General features: G+C 42.5%; 1 protein-coding gene across 10 annotated transcripts in view; it reads left to right on the top strand.

The window, feature by feature from the left end:
• The first annotated feature begins 8,065 nt into the window (after positions 1–8,065).
• The window catches only part of PHF21A (PHD finger protein 21A), a 132,384-nt gene continuing 114,806 nt past the window's right edge, over positions 8,066–25,643 (top strand). For 2 of the 10 annotated variants that reach the window (XM_071427410.1, XM_071427403.1), the window contains exons 1-2: positions 8,066–8,524; positions 9,164–9,249. The gene's annotated coding sequence lies outside the window, so the exon portion shown is untranslated. Of the gene's footprint in view, positions 8,525–8,631; positions 8,815–9,163; positions 9,250–25,643 lie in introns of those variants that run through there. The other 8 variants (XM_071427409.1, XM_071427404.1, XM_071427405.1 and 5 more) reach the window with 7 other exon arrangements.

Below are 25,643 nucleotides of genomic sequence, written 5' to 3'. Positions count from 1 at the left end.
ACAAGATAACACAGTCAAAGCAGAAGCCCAGAAATAGCCAAGGAAGTTTGGAGAAGGAGGTGTCGTGCCATTGGAAAGGACTGGTGACTCCAGAGGCTGTGGTGACAGGGGCGCCACAGCTCCTCAGAAGATGCAATGCTGTGTGGCACGGTGCTGTATGAGCAAGACCATGCTAATTCAGCATCAGTCATCTCAGGGGTATCTTTATCCATGATACACTTAATCCCAGATAATCTAGAGGTGTCTAACACTATTTATTGTTAGGCCATGAAAACTCACTCTGAATACCTGTACTAGCACTGACCTTTCTGTCCACTGAGTCACTGTTAACTCTTATTCTCGCATGGAAAGCCAGGCACAGCTCTACCCCTAGATCTCCCTTCCCCATCCCTTCATAACACTTGTTTCACAACTCATCTTGCCTCCCTTGTCCCTGTGCCTATGCTGGGCAATTTCCAGCAGGGTAAAGTCAAGGCAACCTTGTAATAAATACACAAGATTCCAGTAGTTTAATACTTCTCAAAGCATACTACTTTTTTGTTGCTTTCAAACACTGATGCTCTTGCCACATTACACAATAGGACAAGATGCTGCTCAGCTAGTAGTCCCAACCTGGTGGCTCAAATATAGGTTTAATTAAATACTTAAGATAACTGAATTGCTTTTCAGATGTTCCATCCACTCAAACTCCAGGCTGTTTATGTATCTAGTGATATTGAAGGGTTTAGGGGACAAATTTACAGAAGTATTTTTGAAAACCAAAATCAGTATTTATACTTTAAGTACTCAACACCCTGGAATTATCATCATCTAGTAGTTTTCCTTAGGTCCTCTGATTCCCTGTCTTTCCTCTTAGTGGCCTTTTACATTATATGTTCCTTGGACTTTGGAGCAGATTTTGCTTTATGATGTCTCTCCTCAAGGTGCCAAAATGACCATTGACACCTAAAAGGACTAAAAAGACATTATGTCCCATCTGCTGGTGTTTTATTGTTCACAGAAATTGACTTCTACTTTTTTTTTTTGTTGCTGTTTGTAACAATATCTGATTTCTGTGCATGTGGGAGGCTGTTGAGATGTCTATATGCCTGCAATACATCCTGGTAGCTGCTGTCTTGGTCTGTGGCTCATGCCCTTGGTTTACCACTCTGCATTTCTATTTGCTTATCAGGTTAGTGACACACTGAAAGGCTTCATTACAAAAGTTGTCATTTCCTTTCAGCAGTCCTTGAAAACATACTCAGTGGTTTCATTTCCATCCACAGTTTTCTAATTCTACATTTTTCCCAAGTTCCTCAAAAATAGAAGTGGAAGAATTCTTGTGAAAGCATCTGGAAAAGAGCATTTTGATGGAGACTAGATATCTCTAATCACTAATGGTCCAACAATCGCCAGCTGAAAAATTTAGTAGGGTGACCAACATTGCAACTAATCAGCTTGAATTTGGGGGCATTATATTGTTTAACCAAAAGGACAATGAGTCAAAACCAGTTTCTTGTATCTGATAATGGAACTGCAATTGCTACTAGGATACTTCATACTGCTGCCTTAAAAATGAGGATCCTTTCCCTGGACCATTTGCATCTTGGCACACAATCTCTAGCTCATTGTGATTCTAAACAGTGTACAGGATCCGAAACCATGCTTAGTCAGCCTGGCCAGCCACCTGAGAGCCATGAGCAATGTCCCCTTTATGACTGCTTACTTCTACTTAAGGAGAAAGGAGAAAAAAAAAAAAAAGACAAGGAAACCCATTCCTCTTGACTCCCAGAGAAAGTATCACTCCTCATATCTTCCTTCAGTATGGAAGCAGCAACATCACCGGTCTCTCTGAAAGCAGATGCACATGCAGAAGTAAGCAAGCATGGCTTGTGAAAGGTAAAATGCTCTCTGTTCTCCCCTAATTGCAGATCTAATACAGAAGTACTGTTTGAAATAGTGTTTAGCTGGAGCTCAGATTACATAAGGTGCTGACAACCTTCCTGACTTTACATATCGAAACCTTAACAAGACTGAAAGCCTAGAGGGAAGCCAAGGAAGAAGAGCTGTGGGAGCTGCTGGCAGGTAAGAGACAGTGGTGAGTCCTCACAGGTCCCCCATGCTCTCTGGTGCAACAGGCCAGGCTACCCCCTCTGAGCTATGGTCCTCTACCTTCTGTATGAAATAACCAATGCCTCTGGTAAGCAAAGCAGTAAGTGATCAGGGGAAGAGACAGCAGGACACAGTCTCCTTTCAAGGCTACTCTCAGAAGAGCTTGCATCTCCAGTGAAATCCCACTGCAGACACAATGCTGTGCTGTGCTGACAGGCCTTCCTTGGCTCAGCTGCTGAGGGCAGCCTGGAGAACATGAATTTTACAAAAGCAACAGGGCAGCCTGAATGTTGAATTACTTTTACCTGAATATAGATCCTAGACAATGCACTCCTATGACTGTTTTTAGCTCACCCTAGCTGCCTCCCAGGCACAGCATTCAGGAGAGTGAGATTTGCAGCTGCACCACTCCTGGCTGGACTAACTGACAGCTGACAAGTCAGAAAGTCACTTTGGAATGAGACAGGGTAAGCAGGGGTCTGCTCCACTGGCTGCTGTAAGCAGTAACTCCTGTGTAAGGCAATAATCCACAGTCAAAGTCAGAGGCAGTTGTGTTGAGCAATGCAGTCTCCACTTAGGCTGATGTCCTTAATGGTGAGTGCCTCATGCCCATCATGTTTTCAGGCTCTGGTCCCAACTGGTGGTCTAAACAGTCTGGTTAATTTTCCTTATCGTCTGGAAGTGAGCAGTGCCCTATCCTTCCCTGACTTGGGAAGGGGAAGATATTTGCTTGTAGAAGGCACTCTTTGCCTGGATCCTGCTGGTGAGATAACCTGTGCTCAAACCCTGATGAGAAAGACAGATTCCCAACTGTCTTCTTAGTCTGGGCTATGTCTTGCCTGAAATGGTCTTATAGCTTTCATTTTTAAGCTACACAGGCTATCTTCCCTCTTAGTTGCAGCCATCTAGCATTTCTGCCAAAAGCACAGTGAAAAACAGCAATAGGCAAGTAACTAACTCTTGGTTTAGTATTTAAGGTAGTTTTGTTGCTGAAAACCAGGAAGTGCTATGTGACTGCTCCACCGTCAATCTAATCTGTGACCTGTCAGTGCACTTGCTGCTAATTCTTTTTAACACAAGTTGCTAGAAGACTGTTTATGCATGTTAACTAATATCTTCTCAGATTCTGTTCTAAGTATTCTCACAAAAAGCACTGCAAGATGGGCTGGCTATAGCAAAGCTAGCATGTTATGATGTAACTTTTTATTTTGAACACTTGGTACAATAACTGTTAGCAATGACTATTATTCCTGAGATGCCCCTGCATTAATACTTTACATGGACTGTGCTTCTTTCTCTGAAATCCTCCCAAACTGGTGAAACAAAATTCAATGAGAAATAAAATCTAGCAGCTGCTTACAAGGTCTCATCAAATCCTGAGTTTTGTGACTTTTCCACTAACTTTGATAAGGCTTTGTATTTGGCTTGTACTTTTAAGTGCTCTTAGGATAAAAACTAGGTAAAGGGGACCGGACGAGCATCCAGAGTGATGTGATCAAGCAGAAAGTGGAAAACCCAGACAAACTGAACTATGACTTTTGATAAACAGCACAAACATCACATTCAGAGGCAGAGGCGTGCGGGTCAACTTTGTGCACAAAGACTCAACAAGCAAATGAGAATTTTTTTCCCTAAGCTTCTAGCAAGATTTCCTTTCACTGAAAGGAAATCATGGTAGATATCTCTGTATAGACCCAACATACAAAACCAGTCTGTTTATTCAAACATTTAGCTGTGCAGCTGATGATACCATTGCTTTCCATTTCGTACATGAAACTACTTCTCATGCTACTAGAAGGTGAATTCTTCATATACACAAATGGGGGCCCTTTTTGCTGACGTGGAAGTGAAGCTAAGTAGCACAGAGGCAGGAACCACTTCTCTTCAGCATTGCAACTCTGAACAAAGTGTACATGCACAGTTTTTAAATAAAGACTTTTGGCACGTCTGTGATAATCAAGGTCTGTGGCTTAAACTGCTGAGTTTAGATTGGTTGATGGGACCAACAGGACCCAGCGATGTGTACTCGCAGCCCAGAAAGCCAACAGCATCCTGGGCTGCACCGAAAGCAGCATGGCAGCAAGGTGAGGGAGGGGATTCAGCTCCTCTGCTCTCATGGCACCCTATGAGAAACTGGAATGATTTGTCCAGCTCTGTGGTCCCCAGCATAAGAGTGATGTGGATCTGTTGGAGAGAGACTGGAGGAGCGCAATGAAGATGACCAGAAGGCAAGAGCATTTCTCACGTGAAGACAGGCTGAAAGGATTGGGGCTGTTCAGCCTGAAGGACACCTTAAAGCCGCCCTCCAATACCTAAAGGAAGTGTACAAGAAAGCTGGAGAAGCACTTCTGACGAGGGCATGTAGCCATAGAACAAGGGCTAATGGATTTATTCTGAAAGAGGGTAGATTTTGATTAGATGTTAGAAAGAGATTCTTCACTGTGAGGATGGTGAGGCACTGAAACAGGTTGCTCAGAGAGGCTTGTTGCCCAGAGAGGTGGATGTCCCATGCCTGGAAGTGTTCAAGGCCAGGCTGGAAGGGGCCCTGAGCAATCTGCTCTAGTGGAGGTGTCCCTTCCATGGCAGGGAGGGTGGAACTAGACAAGCTTTAAGATCCCTTTCAGCCTGAATGATTCTATGATTCTATGGAAATGGTCTGAGCCACCTTGCCATGACCCAGAGATCACTGTGGGCAGTATGTGAGATACTCATCATGGTCTGAGCTCTAAGACAAACCACAGAAAATTTCTGCATGCATCTACAGTAACAGCTGATGATTATTTTTCCCTTTGAACTCTGTCCAAAGTTCATCTTTAAAAAACAAACTTTGGGCTGTCTGTATTGACTCCTCAGCAAAATAAACATGCCAAATCTCTAATAACACTTAAATCACTCATTCTAGATTCTTTCAACTTGCTTGTTAACCAGAAAGATAAAAAACACTAAAACAAACAGGCTTTACTTAGTTATTTATTTTTCGGGTGCCTCTATCAAAAAAATCTGAAGGACAAAAGCAGCTTTGGTCTGATTGTTTTCAGAGTAAGCTGACTCCTTGCTTCAAACTAACTGAAGGTAAACTCAAAATCCAGGCTGTCTTGGCTTTAACACTTGGCCTCTACAGCTTAAAGTGCTGGTAGTAAAAGTTTACATGGAGGAGGGAAAATCTGAGGATTGGAGCTGAGATTTTCAGCAGGGTTTAAAAATTGGTTATGGATTTGAGATTGGAGGGCTAAGGAGGGAGGGCTGGGCGGTGCCCCAGCCACAGGAGAAATCACAGCAAACTACAAGCTAATCTGACAGTAATAGAGCTTAGCCCAAGCTCACTTGATCTATTCAAAGGCTGTAGAAATAAAGTAGAAAGAAGTATAAAAAGCAAACATAAACTTATTAGAAATAGTGTAATATCTAATATCTCAGTTATGCTAACCATAACACTTCTTGTTACAGTTTGACATGTTGAAAGTTCTACTGTGAAGGCTGCTAGATTTTTGGCGGTGTTGTGCATGTGACCTTACCTGATATCCCATGAACTGTGCACCTATTAGTAACTATTTGATGAGCACCCAGATATAATTTTTGTGTTTTCCTTTTCTTAGTATTTTGTCAACCCTACTGTTTAGTATCATACCTGGCTTGCAAAAAAGAAAAAAAAAGAAAAAAAGAAAAAAAAAAGACAGTGTAGGAGAGATCGCCTCAAAAAGAAAAACCCAAACAATATGACATTAAAAAATAAAGGCAGTTTTAGATTACTCTATTTGCTTCATATCTTTTCCTTTGTGTGCATTTAAGGTTTGCGTCTTTAAGGTCACATCCACAAACCCACAGGCTAGAAAATTCATTAAAAAAAATAAGCCTGAGTTTCTTGCATAATTGTTTGAGTCCAGGAGCTACAGCTTTAAGAAGGGCACTAAATGTTGTAAAGTTCACAATTAAATCACACAGAACTTGGCAACCAATTGATGGAAAAGAAGTGGAAAATTAACAGTAATTAAATAAACAATGGCTTATAGATCTCTTTTTTACAGTTGTGAGGAAACCTCGCTGTAAGTTCTCACTCACGCTGAGCCCTCTAGAATCCTCCAGATGATAAAACTGTGCGTTTCTGCCCAATTACGACTCGTCCCCGAGTTACTCATCATGACTGCTTTATGGATTTAGTTTCACAATATAATAAAGAGTTCATCGTGGCTTCCTGAAGCAGTTGCAGAGATAACGCAAACATTTATTTTTCTTCACAACTTGTGAGGATTTCAAAGGAATAGAGCGATATAAGAGGCTATTAAAAAAAAAAAAAATCAGTTTTGCATTGCATCAAATCCCGGCTTTTCGTGAGAGCTCATGCAAATCCCGCGGCGTCCAGAACACGTCCCACTGCTTTTAGCAATGGTAGCTCCGACAAGAATGCGAGGCTTTAAGTATTTCTGAGACTCTGGAGACTTTGGGAAGCCGGAGACGCACAGGGGCATGCCTGTAACTTAAGCTAGTGTACTGCAGATAAGGACTGACCCTGCCTGGAGTGGCTGCTGGCGTTCGGCAGCCCCCAGCAGCTCATTGTGCGGTGGCAGGGGACCGGGGGGACAGCGGTCCCCGAGCCGCCGGCACAAGCGGGCCCAGAAGGGCCCAGGGCACGAGGGAGGGACCGAGGAGCCCCCGAAGCCCAAGTCACGTATATTTGATTTCCACGCCAGAGAGTGCCGCAGAAACGTTCTAATCCATGGCGTGTTAACTTCCCTGCTTTGAACCTGCCCATGAAAGTTTCTCATTCGCCACGGTTGGTTTTTGTTGGTTTCTTCTTCCTTTTTTAAAAAATGTTTATAATTTTATTTTCTTTCCCCCTTTCTGGAAGGGAATTGTAAGAGGAATGGGGAGGGAAAAAAAAAAAAAAAGCAGAGAAGGCAGATGCGCCGCCGCTCGCACGAAAGCAAATGGCAGCATCGCCCGGCACTGGAGTAGTAAGTTAATAAATAAATAAGCCAAGCCCGCTGCGTGAACGGCGAGGTGGAGGAGGGAACACCCTCCCTTCCTACCCGGCCGCGCGGAGAGCGTGTGCGCTATTCCTTCGAATAACATGGCAGGGCCGGCGATGCGGGGAGGGAGGGAGCGAGAGAGGGCGGCCCTTGGCCCGGGCGAACGGGCCGTGGCGCATCCGCGCCTCATCCACGGGGCTGAGGCCGCCGCGCTCCCGCGCTCCCTCCCGCCGCCGCCGCCGCCGCTTCCTGCGCGCGCCCCCCGCCTCCCTCCCGCGGCCCTGTTGCATCAACTTCCTGTGCGGAGCCCCTCGCGGCAGGGCCCCGCGCGCCGGCTCCTCCCGCCCGCGCGCGCCCCCCCCCCCCCCCCCCCCCGCTCTCCGCTTCCTGCGCGCGGCCCTGCGCGCGGCCCCGTCGAGCTCCGCGCAGCCGGGCCGGCCAGGCGGGCGCGGGGAGGGAGGGGTGTGTGTGTGTGTGTGTGTGTATGTGGGGGGGCGGGGGGGGGGGTCTCGGCTGGCGCGCGGCCACCCCCGCACTGCTCTCCCTGGCCCCCGCGTCCTCACGGCCGCCCGGTACCGGCGGTACGGGGTGGTGCGGCCGCCCAGTGCCCCCCGCGGCCGCGGCCGGCGGCGCCGCTGCTCCGGCAGAGTTTGGTGCCCTACTTCACTCTACTTTAGTTTCACTCACTTTACATCCGGGCTTTTTCCCTAGGCAATGGGGGCCGCAGCACAGCCCGTTCCTTAGGCAAAGGGAAATAAATTCGCCGCACCGACACGTCAAGTAGTCCCCCCTCAGGAGAAGCCGCCGAGCCCGCCCTCCTGGCTGCCCCCCTTGCCCTGGCCCAGGCCCGGTCGGCGGCGTCCCGCCGTTGCAACGGGGAGGGGGGAGCGTGGCCGTGGGCCCGCCGGTCCCCGCTTCCCCGGCGGATCTCCAGCGGCGGGCCGGGCCGGGCCGGGGCGGACGGGGGCGCGCGCGGCGGCGTGTCGGGAGCGCGCCGCAGGCAGGCAGGCAGGGAGGCCGGCGGCGGAGGGATCCCGGCGAGCGGTGTGCTGCGGCCGGGCCGGGTGAATGGGATTGAAGAAGAGTTCAGCTTCTCGGCTTGTTTTTGTGTTACAGTTTCTCTCCTCCTGCGCCTCTTCGGCTTCGTGCCGCCCTCCCCGCCCGCTCCCTCCTCCCCGCCGCAGGAGGAGCCCCCCCCGGAGAGGGGGAAGGAAAAGGACCCCACAGAGGCGAGAGCGAGCGAAGAGGAGGAGGAGAAGGGAGCAACCTACCATCTTCCACTCCCCGCTTAGCTTAAAGAAAGTGAGAGGAGAGAGAGAGAGGCGCCCAGAAGAGGGGGACAGGGAGGCCCAGAGGAGCGGCGGCGCCGGCACCCTCCCCCTATGAAGAAGAGTCCTCCCCCTCACAGAGAGGTCCTGCCAGGGGGACCCCGGCCGGCCCGCAGCAGCACCGCCGCCGCCAGCAGGGTGTAGTATCCCACCTTTCGGATTCGCCTCCTCCTCCTCTTCCTCCCTGCCCCCCCCCGCTCCCCGGGCGCCGTCCCCCCCTCTCCCCCCCGCGCCCCCCGGGATGGCGCCGGCGCGCCCCGCACTCTCCGGCCAACTTGGCGATGAGGAGCAGCAACTTCGCCGCGGCCCCCGGCCCCTCCCTCGGGGGGGTGGCGGGGAATAGCGGAGCGTCCCGGGGCGGCCCCCCGGCCTCCCCGGCAGAAGTTTGCGAGCGGGAGCGGGAGAGGTGGAGGAGGGTGACACTTGGGGTAAAAGGAGGAGGTGACACATTGGGGTTGGGGGGAGGAGCAGGGGAAGGAGATGACACATTGCACTGGGGATGGGGTGGGGGAGGGAGGCTTATCCCCTCCCCTCCGGTTTCCTTCAGGATGATTATTTCCAGGCCCTTTTCTCTCGGTCGGGTCCTTCGCCGCGATGCTGTCGGGGAAGTTTTATTATTATCTGGGAAATGATGCCGCTCTCGGTGATGGATAATTCGTAGTAAATCCGCTGCTGCGGTTTTTTCTTTTTTTTTTTTTTTTTTTTTTTTTTTTTTTTTTTTTTTTTTTTTTTTTTCGCTTCCCTCCTTCCTTTCATTCGTCTTTGTGGCCCGAGCAGCGCCGGGAAAATTCCGTTTCTTCAGCAACTTGTTATTCCGGAGCCGGGCCTGCTCCCCCCGCCCTGGGGCTGCCCTTCCCGCACAGGTACGGGGCCGGGGGTGCCCACGCCTGGCCCAGCACTGGGCACGGACACTTCTTTATTTTGGTTTGTTTCCCTCCCTCCTGCGCCCGTGTAGGTGGAGTGGGGCTCTATGTGGGACTCTGCCATTTGGTGTAGTCCTCTTTTGCATGTTCCTTTCCTTTCTTCACTTGCCTTCCTGCAGGATTTTTTCTTTTTTTTTCTTTTTCTGCCTTTGTTTTTTTCTTTTTGTGGTGATGTGTGTTTTGTTTTTTCCTGTTCTTTATTATTCCGTGCTTCACTGTCGGTAGAGCTTTCTTCTCAACCACCTCTGCAGTTTGGTGGGTGCTGATGGTTTAGTATGCTGAGGTTTTTAGGGTAAATTCGTATTTTATTAATGCATGGAGCTCTTCATTCAACTTCTTCTCAAGTGTCAAAAAATAAGGCTATGAACAGATGTGTTTCGATATGGAGAAATTTCTAAGTTCCTAATTCTTGGGGGTGGAGGAAAGAGTGCCATTGGAGAGTGGCTTTTGTTTTCGATTGGTGAACAAATGTCATCACATTTCAGTCACGTGCTGTAATATTCTTTGTTCAGCTATCAAACTATGATATCTGCTACACCTGTTCCCACTTTTTAATTGTAAGTAACTGTGATTGCCTGCAAATCTTATAATTGCAGATAGGAGCACTTTCTCCCTTTCTCTCCCTCTTCTATCCTCTTGGATATTTGTTTGGGCCCAAGCACTGAGCTTGACAATGAACTTTTGTTCACTGTGGAGCCTGCGTGTAAAAAGGTCCCACTGGGGGTAATAACTGCGTGTCACGAGAAAGTTGTGTCCTGTGATGTACGGTGGGTCTGAGCATGGAAAAATCAGGTGGGGGGATGTGTGCTCTGTAATGGCAGGGCTTGAGGAGAAGGCAGGCTTCTTTGGGCCAGGCAAATTTTCTTGTGCTGTTGCTTTTATCAGGCTAAAGGATAGATACTCCTATATACCCATATGTGTAGATAGAGGCATCTTTTTTTGATTAGCTGTAGGTTTTCAGATGTCAGAAATAAAATGGATTTTGGCTGTCTGTTTACTCTTTTTTTTTTCTCTTCCTCCCTCCACACCCCCCCCCCACCCGCCCCTTTTTCTCATTGTGCTCACTTCTAACAATGAAGACACCTGCTTAGTTTCAGTTTTGTAACTTGGCTTCTTCTGGCTTTCCTGTGATTTCCCAGAGTTAGCTGGTGAGACTAGACCTGCTACATTAGCAGGAGAATTTCTAACTGATGAAGGGAGGCTTATTTTGAGGCTTCATTTGTGAAAAAAATGACATGTGTTTCAATGCCTTGTTTAAAAAAAACACTTAAAATTCTAAAATTCATTACTTCTACCAGGTTAACATTAACTACAGAACTTTAATATTAAACTTGTTAGTGATTGTGTATAATACAACTTTATAGTTTTTATTAAATAGTAACATTACTACTGAGAACAGGATCTTTAATAAAAAAATAGCATAACTACCCATATTAGTTCAAGAAGTTAATTAACATATCTTAGGAGAAGGAGGACAGTCTTTGGAAATTTTGTTTATATCTGTGCATGCTTCATGATAGCTATATGAAACTTTCTTTGGGAGCATTTTTAAATGTTGATTATTAGAAAGAAATTCTGTAGCTCAGTAAATGAAACTTTAAAACTGTATTTAAAAAAATAGATGATGAGGTTCTCAAATGTTTTTAAAACTTTCAGCTTCACTATGGTAGAGAGATTATTTTATGATAATTATATCAGATAGGGGTTTGAGCTGATACAGAGGGACTATGGAGCAGCCTCTCTATCCATTCATTTCATGTTGTATAGTAGTGTGCATAGAGTATCTCTTCAAGGTCTTGTGTCCCATTGTCCAGCAGAAGGTAGGTGCTTGCTCACTGGGAGTACTTGCCACCAGATGGATGTCAGCTATGTCATATCCCAACATTTCAGCCTTAGTGACCTGAGCAACAAGAAATTTGGAGTGGATCCCATTATGGGTTTTGGTGATTTTTCATTTAACTAGCAAAGCTAACTAGCTATGTTGTGTGATTCAAAATGTTATGTGGAGGAGTCTTTGTTATTAATATTTTTTTTGCCATTAGTGTTTTTAAGATTTTTACCTGAAAGTTTTTAATCTTTGCTCTCCTCTGTGTATGTCCTGAACTAGTTTTGTTGATGGAATCAGGCATTTGAAAGGGATTGTCTTCCTTTAGGAAAAATAAAAAAAACTTTCCTTCAAAGAACTTTAAAAAAATCAAAAGTAGGAAATTAAAACTTAAGCTGCTTAGAAAAAAAGTGCTGTTGTGTTTCCCAGGTTCAATAGTGACATCTCAGCTTTAAGTTTAGGTTTTGTAAAGCTATCTCCTCAGTGTAGGCTATTCAGCTTCAGTTGTGTTTCAAATATTGCTCCTAACTGTTTCTTATTCCAACTTTAATTTTTTTTTTTTAGAGATGAGGTTTTGTGTGTGCCTGTTAAACTTCACTGTAGAAATTATGATTTAAAAAAAATTAAAAATATCTTGGTGTGGATCCTTGCAAAGGACACAATTTTCATGGATTTTTGGTTTGGTTTTTTTTTTAGAAAATGTGTTTTATTGACTCCTTAAAAAGTTGTATAATTCTGTATGCAGTTGGAAAGCTTTGGTAGTGAGCTTGGCTATCACTTGTGTTGTTTGTGCAGTTTGTTTATAATGAACGCATTGTAGCTGTTCAGTTCCTTTATCCTTTTTCTCAGAACCATGAAGAATTTTATTTTGTCAAATGAATTGATACTACTGGAAATTGTTTGCAATGGGGATTTCTCTTTTATTTTAGTCTAGTTTGAAGGAACCTGGATGGACTATCTTATTTCATGTGTTACTGGCATTTTGCATGGGTACCAGAAACTCAAGGTGAATGTCATGTGAGAAACGTGTTGGTGACCCTAACCTTTTTGCTGTTGTTTCAGTTTGATGGTTTTGCTTGTTTCAAATATTAAATATAAGAAAGAACTTCATAGGGTGATAGAGCTTTGCTTTTTGGAGGGCCATCTTCACTGAGCTGTAAAGTATCTCCTTCAGGAGAGGCTTCTTGTGTAGAAGGGGCAGTGCTAAAAACCTATTATTAAGCTTCTAATAATATTTCTTCACTGTCCCCTTCACCCTTTATGCTCACAACTGTGCAGTCACATGTGTAGCTGTATACTAGAAGTGTAAGACTCTACAAAAGGCCTGGCTCCTGTACGTTCGTGAATTGCCCTTGTTCAATTACTCTGTGCCAGAAAGCAGCTCACATCCTGTTTCTTTTTTAGGAACAAACCATATAGTGGAAAGGTGGGGCAGAGCACAGAAGGGTTTGGAGGTGTCTGCTGAATGCAAAGGGCTGGTACTTACTTCTGTACCCTGTAATTAGAGGGTATAGAAGGATAGTTTTTATAGGTATTTTACAGTAATAATTCCTGTTCAGTATAGCACAAAGCCAGTGTCTGGCTTGTGCTGGTGGTGGAGATATGCATTATGCAGGCAAAAAAAAATTTTATTTACATTTGGTGTGGGGGGAGGGCAGATTTGTATTTTCTAATTTTCTTTTCATTTTTTTCCTTATGGCACATAGAGTCTCATTTAAAAAAAAAATAAATGCAGCAACTTTCTTTCTTTCATAAGTTTTTATTTATGGCTCCTGCACTTTACAAAGTCCTCTCTGGACTGAAATTGTTAAAGTATGATTTAAAGTTTGATTCTGTTTTTGTTATGTAAAAACTTCACAAAAGTGAAGCATAGATCATAGAAAGGCTGCACAGAATGTACAGAAATCTAAAGAGTTTTTAAAAAGTACTTATTGCTGAGGAAAGATGCATTTGCATCGTAATCACCCGTCCCTAAAATAATTTTTTTAGTGTAGAAAGTTCTAACAGGTCCCTTCCTTTGGTCTTCCCTGCCTACTGTCCTAACAAACCCCCAACTTTGCCACAGAATCTTTTGTTTTAATACTTTGATCATTCCAGGTTTTTGAGGAAAAAATGTGCTGCATGATACAGGCTTATCTGCAGCATTATTTTCTGGTATACTGTTGACACCAGCTTAATATCTCTGGTGGAATAAGTTCCCCATGCCTTAAAAGCTCTTTGCCTAGATGGTTTGACCTATTATTTGTTCCCTCGTGCCCGAGATTTCTTGTTTGCTGTCATTACAAATGCTCACTCTTTTGATTAGAGACTGTATGCTCAAAGCATGCTTTGAAAAACCGCGCACCACAAAACAAACACGCTGCCTCCACCCCCCAGACCCCAGCCCAAGCCTAATGTTTGTTGTTACTGGTGGGAATGCATCTATAAGTGGTACAGGAGTAGTGAGGCTCTGCTTCCTCTGAGCTCTGTTCTAGGCCACATTCATACAGCTTCTGTGCATTTTTAATGTCCGATTTCTTAAAATGTGAGTTTTCTGATTCTGCCCTTCTACCTGACAAGTAGGACAAGAGAGAAAGTTCACTAGGTACAGAAGTTGTGTCATCTGCCTCTGAAGTGAGAGACTCTACCTTTGCACATGTAATTAAAAGTACACTTTGAAAATGTAGCCGGTGTGTTTCTTGAATTGCAGTATGGATGTATGTGTAGTTAAACCAAATGAGGGCAGATTTGAGCCTGTGAGTCTAAGATGGCTTGTGAGAGAACTCTAGCAGAGCAGCCAGGCTTAGGGGTGGTTCAGCTTCCTTGTTTCTGCGTATGAAATACAAGCTGTCAGTATGAAAGGGAGAAGGAACATTGATTGCTTCCCCTCTTCCACTTCAACCCTGCAGATCCAAGTTAACTGTATGGATCCCAAAGGCAGCATAGTTGCAAACAGTTAATTGAAGAGATCAAGTGGTATCCTATTGAAGCTTTAAATTGTTTTAACAAAACTTCTGAGTAATCACAATAATTATTTTCTGATAAGCTGGCTGATAGTAACTATGGCAACAGCTGTCTGGCCTACGGACAGCATTGCTGTATTGACAAAACCTTTAGATGCTCCTGAGGCCTCTTGCCTCCATAGGGAAGTGCATCAGGATGACTTTCAGGTGACTGAAGCATCACCATTTCTTTCTCTTGTAGTGGGATGCTGTCTTTCTCTTGGCCCAGCCTTTTCCTTTTGCATGGTCCTTTTTCTTTTGCATGTTTCTGCAGGTGCTGCCTGCTAGCCTGGAAATGCTGCAAAGACTGTCTTGTACTACAAGCACTAGGGAAGCATATAAGTTCTTAGATGGAATTTTATATATGTATTATTGTTTTTTAATTGTTTTAATAATAATAATAATAATCCAGAATTCAGGAAAGTGGGAGGGGGAAAAAAGGAGGACTTTTTCATTTTGTTCCCTGGTTGTTTCCTTCCTCGATTAAAACCTTCTTAGAACAGACTGGTAGGGGGAGCTGCCATTCCCTTTACTGAAGTACAGCGTATTCCTCTCTGAGGCCTACGCTGAGACACAGTTATTTAATTTTCAGCTAAGAGCCACTTCTTTTCAGAAAAGAGATGCAAGCCCCTGCTTCAGCACATTGTAGAAATTGAGGAGGAGAGCAATTTGTTTCCAGATAACTGAATTCTGGACTGGGAGAATATGCCCCTCACCAAACATACTTTTCCTATTGCTATTCAAAAGAATACTCTTTAATGTTATTAAATGTAGCAATCTTGGGAGGAAAGCCCCATAAATTCTTGTTGCACTTCAGTAAAAGATGCTAAAAAGCTATAGCAAACTGTGCATGCTTAAAAGTAGCCAAACTGCTATTCTGTGAGCACTCTTGGTTAGCTGATGTTTATTTCTGCAGAGATCTTTGGCCTCTTAACTTCAGCACATGAGAACTGGCTATTGATCCCGCTTACCTGACGTTTACCAGCAGTGGTCTCCCCATTTGGGGTGTGTGTGTTGTTTGCAGGCCTGTGGAAGTGTGCAATATGGCCTACATCTGGTCTCATCTTGAGTAAGAATGTGCTCGTGGAAACTACAGGCCCCAGTGTGCAGTGCTCTGCTTTTATTGCAATGGCCTGCCAGGATTGTGCTATCCTAAGGCATCCTGGGACCTGTAGTTTTCTTGAGCAGAAGTTGGGGATTTGGAGTGAGGCGTATAAGATGCTATCATATTCTAGAAACGCAGTTCTCAATACCTTATCCAGTTCTTGTTGGTCAGATTAAGCCTGTGCAGCAGTCAGGTATTTTTGTTTACAAGTCAAAAATGCTTTATAGTTGCATAATATGTTTAGAGAAAAGCAGTTTGTGAAGGAAGTCTTCCAACTGCTTATGTGTTTTTGTACAAAGAATACATTAATTGTACTAACACCTTGTTTCATCTGTTATTGCAAGTATCTTATTTGATATTCTGGGGATTTTTAATCTTTCAAAGCAATGCTATGGATGGAAACATTTGGCAGAAGGGGATTTCTGTTACTGGCAGTATGGCAGTCATGTTGTCCTTTCCATTTGCTGGGAGGACAGTGGGTCACAGTGGACTTCTTTACACACAGTGAAAGAGAGTTTTAACAGCATTTTTAACTGATGAGAACTCACTTCTCTGCTGTGTTTCTTGAGAGTGAGTGATGACATAGGTGTCTTATGCATCAGAGCAGGGGATCCAATTTATGTTCATGCTGTGGGGGCTGGTGACTCCATTGCTGGTTCCCAAGGGGACACAGAGTCACAAACACAGGTACTAGCAGGTGCCACCAGAAGCAGAACACATCTGGCAGTTTTTGTCAGGTGTGTTTAGTCCTGACTGCTACGCTTGAACTCACGTCAGACTCGCATCAAAGAATGTGAGGTATTTCTGAAGTAGGTGTAGAGGAATAGTAACTTGTCAGAATACTTCATTTATATCTGTAGAAATTGTGTATTTTCACACAACACTCAGTCATATTTGCCAAAGTTCAAATGGACATTAAGTTGATTTTGGTTGTTCATCCAGCAACAAGTTTAGTATTTGCTGTAATCTCGTGTGCCGTGATTTGGATAATGCAGTTCATTTTCAAGTGAGCAAACACTTGACTTTAACTGATCCCTGTAAATTTCTTTGTTCTTTGGTTTGTATGAGATATTAATATAAAAAGGCTTGTATTTAAGTGTCAGACAATATGAAATACACTTTGTTTTTATGTTTTTGGAGAAATTAATTAGAGCTCCAGTCTTGCAAGAAGTCATGTTATTTAACACTATGTCCTGCAGAAATTAGAGAGAATAGCTAAATGCCTGAAATCAGAATCTATATAAGTAGCAACAGGATTAAGACCTCCAGGCTTCTAATGTTGTAAAGTAGCTTCTTTGTAATCACCATAATTAGCTAATATCTAGGTCTGTGTGACAAAATTATTTTTCTTTTAGTAAGTGTCCAGAAATACTGCTCATTATAAATTCAGAACTCACATGTGCTTTATAAGTTGTGCAAAAAAACACCCAAAGCCTAAAAAAAGTTCGCATTCCTTCACCTGTACAGATTATGTGTATGACAGATATTTAGGTGGTAACGGCTTCCTTGAGTCAGGACTGTATTTTGTCAGTACTGATACATTGTACACACTATATGTTGCTGACACTGTTTAGAACTGATACAAAAAGGTGAAGAGATTAGTCAAAAACCTTACAGATGCTGTAATTGTAAGGACTTGGTAAACAGTAATATAGCTTTCTTTAAGTGTTCCCAGCCCCTTGACAGCCCATGTGGAGCAAATTGCTGACAGGACACGCACTTAGCTGAAATAGTTACTATTAGTATCTTGACATGATTAGAAGGCTGACATTGTTGCTATGCGAGGGTGAAATTCCTGTTCATTGGCTGCTTGGGCCTATACAACAGGCAAGAGAGGAAACCAAGATAAATCTATATGTAGTGGAAAGATGATGTATCTTGTCCTTCAGGGACATTTTACCTTCTGTAGAGAGCCTGCAACAGTGCCCTTTGTAACGCTGCTGTATCAGGGTATCCTAGATAAGGAAAGTGAGAAGTAGGGATGTACAAAAGGGTTTGATGCACAGTTGTAAAGAAGAACTTCTGTAAGTACTTCTTATCTCATAAGAGCAAATCTGTCCTCATCTGTGAAGAAATTGTGGCCTTGCTCAAGCCAATGGGAAACTTCACAGTTGAATTGAGAGTACCAGGATTTTTTGCCCCCAAAATAGAGTTCTAGGTTTAGGATTTTGCAGGCCTGAAGCTCTGGACAAAATTTGAAGAATCTGGCATCTGTTTAAGAGGCTGCTGGTGATCCCTGGGGGTACTTTGGCACCAGAGGCTGCTGGTGATCCTTCTGGGTGCTTTGTCTCCTAGTGTCTTTGCTATGCCTTTAAAAGGGGTTAATATTGGGCTCTTGTAATGCTTTGTAAGAACTTGGAATCTATTTATTCAGGGCTTTTGCTTAATTTGTTAGCGTGACAAAATTTTGCATGAAAGCCAGAAATTAGTCCTTGATGTGTCCGAGGAATACTTACTGTCTCTATCCCTCTTGCTAGTGTGACATTGAGATATTTGGTCTGAAATTTGAATAACCTGATTTGTGATGGACTTTAAAAAAAATAAGCCCAAACAATTAAAAGCACAATAAAAATCCAACCCCCCAACCTCACTAACTAACAAGCCTTTTTCATAACTCTATAAAAGGGCTACAGTGGCCTATATTACTAATAATGAAGTTTTTTGGTAATTTGCATCTAGCTAGAGCTCCAGATACCATTTCACTGCTGCTTAGCTTGCAGTAATTGTCTCTGATAAGCATCTTCATCATGTAAATCTATTGTGTGTAGCATGAATTTGCTGTATTAAGGATGCTTGTATCAGTGACCCCCAAAAGGAAAGGATGTGGCTACCTGAGCTTCCCTTTTTTACCCTTTCAGAGAATACATTCTGGTGAGAAATAAATTGGGAAGCACTAGCCAGGTTTGTGCTTTTTCTGAATGCCAGGTACCTGCCCTTGAGTCTACTGCAGTTCTCCCAAAGAGGAAACCCACCACACCATACTTTGTATTTTGTAGTCTTAGAGGATTGTGCTGAAGTCAATGGATTTGTCACTATGAAATTTGTTTCAGAATCAGCCTTAGTTTCCATTTTCTACCTGCAATTTGATGTATTTCACCTACTCTACTTTCTTTTGAATGTCAGCCTCTAAAATAAACACAGAAATACCCTCCCTTCCCACAATTCTCATCCATGTGTAGCAGTTTCTTCTTGCTCCAAGACTTACAATGTCTTTCTTCTTCCACCTTACTTCTTGCAAGAATTACATTTGGATGCCTCACTGTTGAGGAAGAACTTGTGTAGTGTTTAGTGTAATGAAATGTTTTTTTTCTGTGGTGATGAGCTGCTTTCTTTGCAGTCAGTCAAAACCTGGTGGTGTTGGCCTGGGAGATGCAGGTGCAGGGTTAGTACCGTACTGTGGTAACAGTATCTTCCTCACCATTTGGGACCTTTTTTCTGGCTTCCTTTTGCTAACTTAATCTACACTTCTGTGCTCGTGGTTGTTTTTGTTTAAAAATGCTATTTTTTCCTTATATTTAATTAATTTTTAATAGGTGATTTCATCATCATGTATATAGATCATCTCACTCTAAGTCACTTGAAAGCTTAAACTAAGGAAGGGCAGAAGTATCTGTTAAATCTCTCTTTGTGTGTAGAAAGTACTATACATTAGACATGCCAGTACTTTTCTCTCAGGTAAGCCAGAAGCTCCTGTCATTTTTTCAGAAACTCTTGCATAAATTGGGAAATTGAGTTAAATAATATCTGCATATTTTTAAACATAGCTTTTCAATATTCCCACATATGCAGGATGCATTTTAACCCTTTACCTATGACATCTCTTTGGTATTCCAATTGGCAGTAAGGCTTATATGGGTTTCTTGGGGATCAGAAATTACATTAGAAGGGGACTTAAAATAATACAGTAAATGTTCTTGTACATTTCTAGTCCTCATGGATTACACCACCACCCCCTTCTCCCCACCATAGGATAATAACCAGAGTTTAAATTGATAGGAACTGTGATTTTTCTCAAAGACATTATAAAAAGAAAAAAAACGAAAAACCCACAACAACCCTATTCTTGAAATCGTAAGGAGAGGAATATGTAAGGACAAAGTAATGAGAGGAGTGCATGAGAATTTGTGTGCATGTGCCTGTGTGTAGAGAGATGTGTTTAAACATCTTTTGTAGTACAACAATGGGATCATTAAAAATCTGGTAATTTTTAAACAAAACTATTTGTTTAAAGAGTGATTTTGCAAATCAGTCTCCATAATGATGGGCACTACACTGATATCACAGCAGTGTGAGTGTTGCTCTTGGTACAACTGCCTATTGGCACATACAAATGCGTACTGGTGTACGCAGCACTAGTTTAGTGCTCCTCACTGTTTTGTCTTGTCTTACTCTCTGCTGTTGTGGTAAATCTTCCTGCCACGGGGTGGTTTGCTCCGTCTTCTAGGACAATGTTGGTGTAGGGCTGTTGTATACATGCAATCAGTGGATCCCAGGAGAGCAGGAGAAGATTGTGATGGTGTTGGTGTGAGGGGATGTGAAGGAGTGGCCCTCAGCAGCATGTTGCTGCCTTCTCTGGGTGAAGCACCCTGGCCCCTTGGGAATAAAAATAATTGGCTGCCACAACAGCCTTCTTAAAACTGCCCTTTGTTCAGAAAGTGCAATCATACCATATTCTGTGATACCTTTCACTCTGTCAGCATTGTGAAGGTTGAAAATGATATGCCTTTCAATTTTTTATAATAGCCACTAAAATTAGGTACGCCTACAATTTATTCTTCCAACTTTAAGTAAACAATCAGTTAAAAATCTGTGGCAATCAGTGTGAGTAAAACTGTTTTGGTCACTTAGTTTTCTTGTAGCTGAAGTCTACTTCCATTGTACAGCAGTCTTGCACTTTTCTGCCATTAAATGCTAATTGTATGCTTATGTGATTCCATGTTAAACTGGCCCAGTGATTCAGGGTTATGTTTGTAACCTAGTGTGTAAATCCTTTACTTGTGTTGAGTAATCATGGTTTTATGAAGAAAGCAACTATAAAGTGTACAGTTACTTGAATTCTTCCTTTCAGATTTGTGACTACCATCAGTACTCCCACATTGAGTGCGACTACCCCGGCTACAAATACCTTTCTCCAGATGCTACAGTTCCCATTTGTGTATGTTTTGAGGAGGATAAAGAAGGAAAAAAAGTCTTTTAGGGGGTGAGGAGGGAGAATATAATAAAAGGGGAAGGAAAGACAGTATTTGAGATTGATACCTGTGTACTGGGAGCAGTGAGAATGCCAGCTGACTGGTATGTAAGGGAAGGAAGACAGAGCACATCAGTGTAATAATTTTGGAGTGCTTCCTGTTGACTTGTTAATGCAACACGGAATTTGGCCCAGGCAATCTGCTGATGTGAATCAGCATAGTTTATTCATTGGAGTATAGGTGTGCTTGTTATTATTCAAGAATCTGCTCTACTTAAAAGATAACAGGTCAGTCTGGTAAGTAGCATCATTCCAATGTTTGGATTAGAAACTGTGGTAGAGAGAGAAATTGATTTATTCTGCATTACAGTAATTTTATTGAAGACCTTAAACTAGGAAGGGAGGCCTTCCCTTGTGTGTTTAATCCAGAAAACTGTCTGCTTCATTCATATCCCTAATGTTGCTATATTGTAAACCAAAGTGAGCCTAGAACTGATACACTGATTAAGTATGGGTGGTGTACAAATAGGTAGTGTTGTCCCAATGGAAGTGAGATTCTTGTATAACTGGTTGTACAAAATAAATTTAGTGCTTTTTTATTTTTTGAAATATTTGATATATTTTTGTAGGTTATCTTGGGTTGAAGGAAAAGTAAAGGCTTGAATTGGGAACGGGAGACCTTCCGATATGTGGGGAGATAATGATAAATGTGAATTTGAAATCCAGTAAAATCTGAGTTGCATGGGTAAGCACTGATGCAAAGAAACAGTCCTAAGTTCTGCAGAACATGAAAAAAGAGAAGAAAGGTGATGGTGGTTGTTGCTGTTGATTTTTTTTTTCTACCTTTCTAGCTCTGTTGCAATGTATGAATACAAGAAATTGCATGTTATCATGTAGGTATGATTGTTTCTAAAGCATCTCCTGAATGTACTTTGTCTATGTCCTGCATATGAATAAGTACCAGTAGCTTTACTGCATAGCATCGCTGTTTCTGTGCCATACTTTAAGTCTGGTACAGGTCTGGTTGGGTGGAATGGGTCAGTGCACAGCAAAAGTAACACTGAGTAATGAGTGTCGGCAGTGCTGAAGTCTTAACTGCTTGTTAAAACTACTCTGTGTACAGCTTATGTGTGCAGAATTCTTCAATCCTCCCAAGTGAGTACTGTTCAGGGACAGATATCTTGTTCTGTTAATTTCTAAAAATGCCTTTTCCAAGTGAAAAATCAGCAGAGTTGGCAATACTCAAGTTTCTGCATCTGTCACAGCTGGCTGGGTCCAGTGTTACTTCCACTATCTCTTAGTGCTGCATAATAAGGGACCTATGTTCCAATGCAAACATGAAAAGTACGGCTCCTTTTTTGTTATACACCTCACTGTTTACTGTAAACGGCTCACTTAAAACTGTGAGTCTCATGCTTAGAACCCCATGTCTGTGACTACCCATGCTGTTAAGCTCTTGGGCTCTGGTGGGATGTTGAATCATGATCTTTTAAATGCATCTCTCTTGTTCTGGAGTATCTACAGCCATAGCCCTTAGTGTCACTGCTGGTGGTCTCTGCTGGTGTCTTAGGGTATTTGTGGAACACAGAATCTTTGGCATATGCCCCTCTCATGTTTCATTAAGAGTTGTTCATGTTTTGAGACTGCTTCTGCATAAGCCTGGAGCTGTCTTTCATCAGTAAGCTGGGTTAGTACCGTGTCTTTACTGTACTATTTGTGTGTTGTGACATCTCTACTCTGTAGCTGTGGAGACAGATTCAAGGCCAAATACAAGGCAGCTTAGGTAACCACTATGTCTCATACTCTGCAGCGTGATTTCTGTGAATTCTTGTTTTGGTCATGTCTTGATTTATAGACAGGTTTAATGAAATTTCGGAGAGTATCTTGTGTTAACAATTCAGTGATTGGCGTGCTTCTGTTCATGTGCAATTAGTCCAGCATACATCACCACTGCTTAATGAAATGTTTGTAAAATAAATCTCAGGGCAGTGTATATTGCCTTGGCATTAAAGAAACTGAGATCCAAAGAGACATTGTTCGCTGGCACTGCATTCCTCTGAGAGAAGACTTTCAATTCTTGTTCTTTGTGTTGCAAAAGAAAGCAGTTTTGCTTTGTGTGGAAGTGTCATGGAAATGTGAAGTATGCAACTTCATGAGAACTGTATTGCACTGGGAAGATCAGCCTTCATCATCGCTAGGACCAATGGCTTGGAATTGCAGGCAAGTATGCATAAATTGCAGCAAAAACAAAAGGAACATATCGGTACAGTTTTCCAGTTGTTCCTCCATCTGTGTGCATCCTAGTGTGTGAGAAGGCAGGAAGAGGAATCAAAATGCCTATATTTTGAAATATATGGGAATCAACAGAGTTTTCCTGTGTAGTAGTTGAAGAAGTATCAGTAGATATGCGGGAAGAGCAGAAACTCACCTAGAACTTGAGAGGAGAGCAAGAGGATAAGCATTTGTTTTTTATTGGGAGCAAAAAATGTGAATAAGATTTGAGAAGAACTGTTGGGAGTACACTAGAAGTTACTCTTAATGAAACATGGAGCACTTGAGAAAACTTTCCAAGTTATGTATCAGGAAGACAAATTATGCATGTCTGGTAGATTTGCTGGTGGAATGGAGAAGAGAGAAACACTGCCCCGTGGATGATTAACAGAAGTACTGAAGCATGAATAAACTCAGTACACACACACGATTATATCTTCCTGTGTTTCTCTCAGAGATACCAACAAATTCAACCTGAAACATTGAGCCTACGTCAGCATGGAGTGAGAAAACATATAGTAAATCCAAAGTTCCCATCTACAAACAAAAGTGCCAATTTCTTTGAATTGTTAGTTTTTTAGTGCTATTTGTTGCTGGTGTAGTTTTGCACAAACTTCTCTAGGATAAGGACACTGTGTTGCTGTTTTCTTTCAGCAAGACCAATTCCAATGCTATTACTGGTCTAGATGATACCTCCCCCTGCAAAACAAAATGAAAGAACCCTAAACCAATCTGTATGACTCTGTAAGGAGAGGGTTATTTAAATAACAAAGTTATAATAGCTCCTATGTTGAAATGAAGGGAAAAAATAGCATTGCCTGAAATTCTTATTTTCTTGTCCTTTTATGTGACTTAAGGGATTTCTCATGTAAACTGGATCTTTCTCATATAAACTCGATTGTGGTCAGCTTTCTCAACAGTGTAGATGAGCAATAATCTCACTGAGGCAATATCTGTGAGTTCATGAAACTGCTCATAAAGCTGTTTCTGGTTTTTTGCATGTTTTTATCCTTGATAGTTGCTTGTTCTTGGTAAAGATGATAAGCTTGTTGGGTATGTTCATCTTCATCTTACTGCCTACAGCAATACTGGAAGGTTTTATATACTGGACACTTGCGTTGTTTTCCAGACCTGTTGTAATTTTGGGCTTTAGAAAATGAAACTTCTCTGTTTCCCACAGATTGAGACCTGCTTGTTTATCCTGCATGGCTTTCAGTTTGGCTATCTTCAAAAGCTCATCTGTCAGAAGAGAAGGAAGCTGACAGTGATGAGAAAGCAGACAATCACCAAATTGTTTAGGCAGTGCTTTCTAGCAGGATTAGCAATACTTGTAGCAGAATTCTGTTCAGTGTTTGTCCTGGGCCTCAGCTTGAGCTTATGCATTTTCTGTGACAGGAGTACTTTTTCACCTAGACTTCCTTATTAAAGCAGAGAGCATCCTGCACTCTTCCAGGGTTATGCAGGACCTGAAACAAGTTCAGTTTTCTTGGAGAGAAGTCAGACAGTCATCTACATGTTCCTTTTGAATCCATTGGTTCAGGAGATCTTCCCTCTGGTCAGCTGGGATGATGCCAAATCATTGCCAGTCTTAAATGGGTCTTGGCAGTTTTTGCAGCAAACATCCATGGCTTATGTTTAGTGCTGCTTTCCAACTTTGAGTCTTTGTCAGTTAGGAGAGACTGCCCGAGTCTCCTTCCATAGACACCCTGATTGGTGAGGGGCTTGGAGGAGAATTTTTCAGCAGTCTGGTGGGTTATATAAAACCAAAAAAGCTCTATAGCCTATCAGTACTTGCTTATGGCTTTATTTCAGTGTTGCATTATATGACACAAACCAGTTTGATGTCCGCTTCAGAAGTTGTGATTTCTGCTTTTAATGTTATGTGCTTGAATTATAGCCTGGTTTATTTACTAGAAAACCAATCTCCAAAACAAACTAAGACATATACCAGCATGGCTGCTCAATGTGATTAAACATAGGAACTAACATACTCTGCTGGACCAAATGTCCATCTAATCCAGCATCTTGCCTTTATCACTGCCTAGCAGCAGCAGCTGACTGAACAGTGTAGGAAATGGGTGCATTCTGTCAGCCGCTGAAATATTAACAGTAGGTTTCTGACAGTTGTTTAGCTGCTGTCTGAGATGGAAGCTACATTTGGGCTATTGCACTGTGAATAGCAACATCAAACTATTTATAGGTGAATTTGCTGCCTTTTTGAACTAATTTATAAATATCTGTGGCTTACATAGTGTTTCACAGCACTGAGTTCTGTGCAGTTTACCTGCATTTTCTGTGTGTGAGATAGATTGGTCCAAGAAAAGAAATTGTTTCATTTGTTTTAAACATACTGTCTTGTTGTCATTCCTCTCGGTACCATTTCTATTTCTTCCTTTTTTGAGGTGGAGCAGCCAGAATTAGCCAGAATTAGTGCAGTGTGCATCACAGCAGAATGTTCCCTGTTTTTGCTCTGTTTCTAATACCTTCTGAGACTTTTCTCGGACTTCTTGCTCCTGAGAGTTGAACTGTTTGCTTGCAGCAATCTTGAAATCTTTTTTGTAAGTAGTCATGCCTAGTTTCACTTCATCGTTGTGTATTTATAGCTAGATTATTTTTTCCTCTGAGTATATTATTTTGCACTTCTCGACCTGGGACAACAAAATGATAAATGAAAACCAGTCATTTGGTATTATCAGATCCCCTGTAACTCTCTGAAGTTTATTTTAATTACAACTATCTGAAATGATGGAAAGCATCACAATGTGTGCAACCTTCCTTTTTGCCAGATAAGTTAAAAGTATGTTCACAGACTTAACCCTGATCATTGTTGTGGTAACTTCCCTGCTCTTTGACTGTTCAGTGTTTTCTTTATTACTTTTGTGGAGGTCTTCTCATGACTTTTGCTGTGTAAGGTGGTGTGGGATGTACAAATGGCTTTGCTTCTTTTTGTTTTTGTTGCAATAT

The sequence above is a fragment of the Agelaius tricolor genome, unplaced genomic scaffold (genome assembly GCF_023055355.1).
Source record: "Agelaius tricolor isolate 1412-34295 unplaced genomic scaffold, bAgeTri1.0.p SCAF_5, whole genome shotgun sequence".
NCBI lineage: Eukaryota > Metazoa > Chordata > Aves > Passeriformes > Icteridae > Agelaius > Agelaius tricolor.
This window is presented reverse-complemented; position numbering and strand designations above follow the sequence as displayed.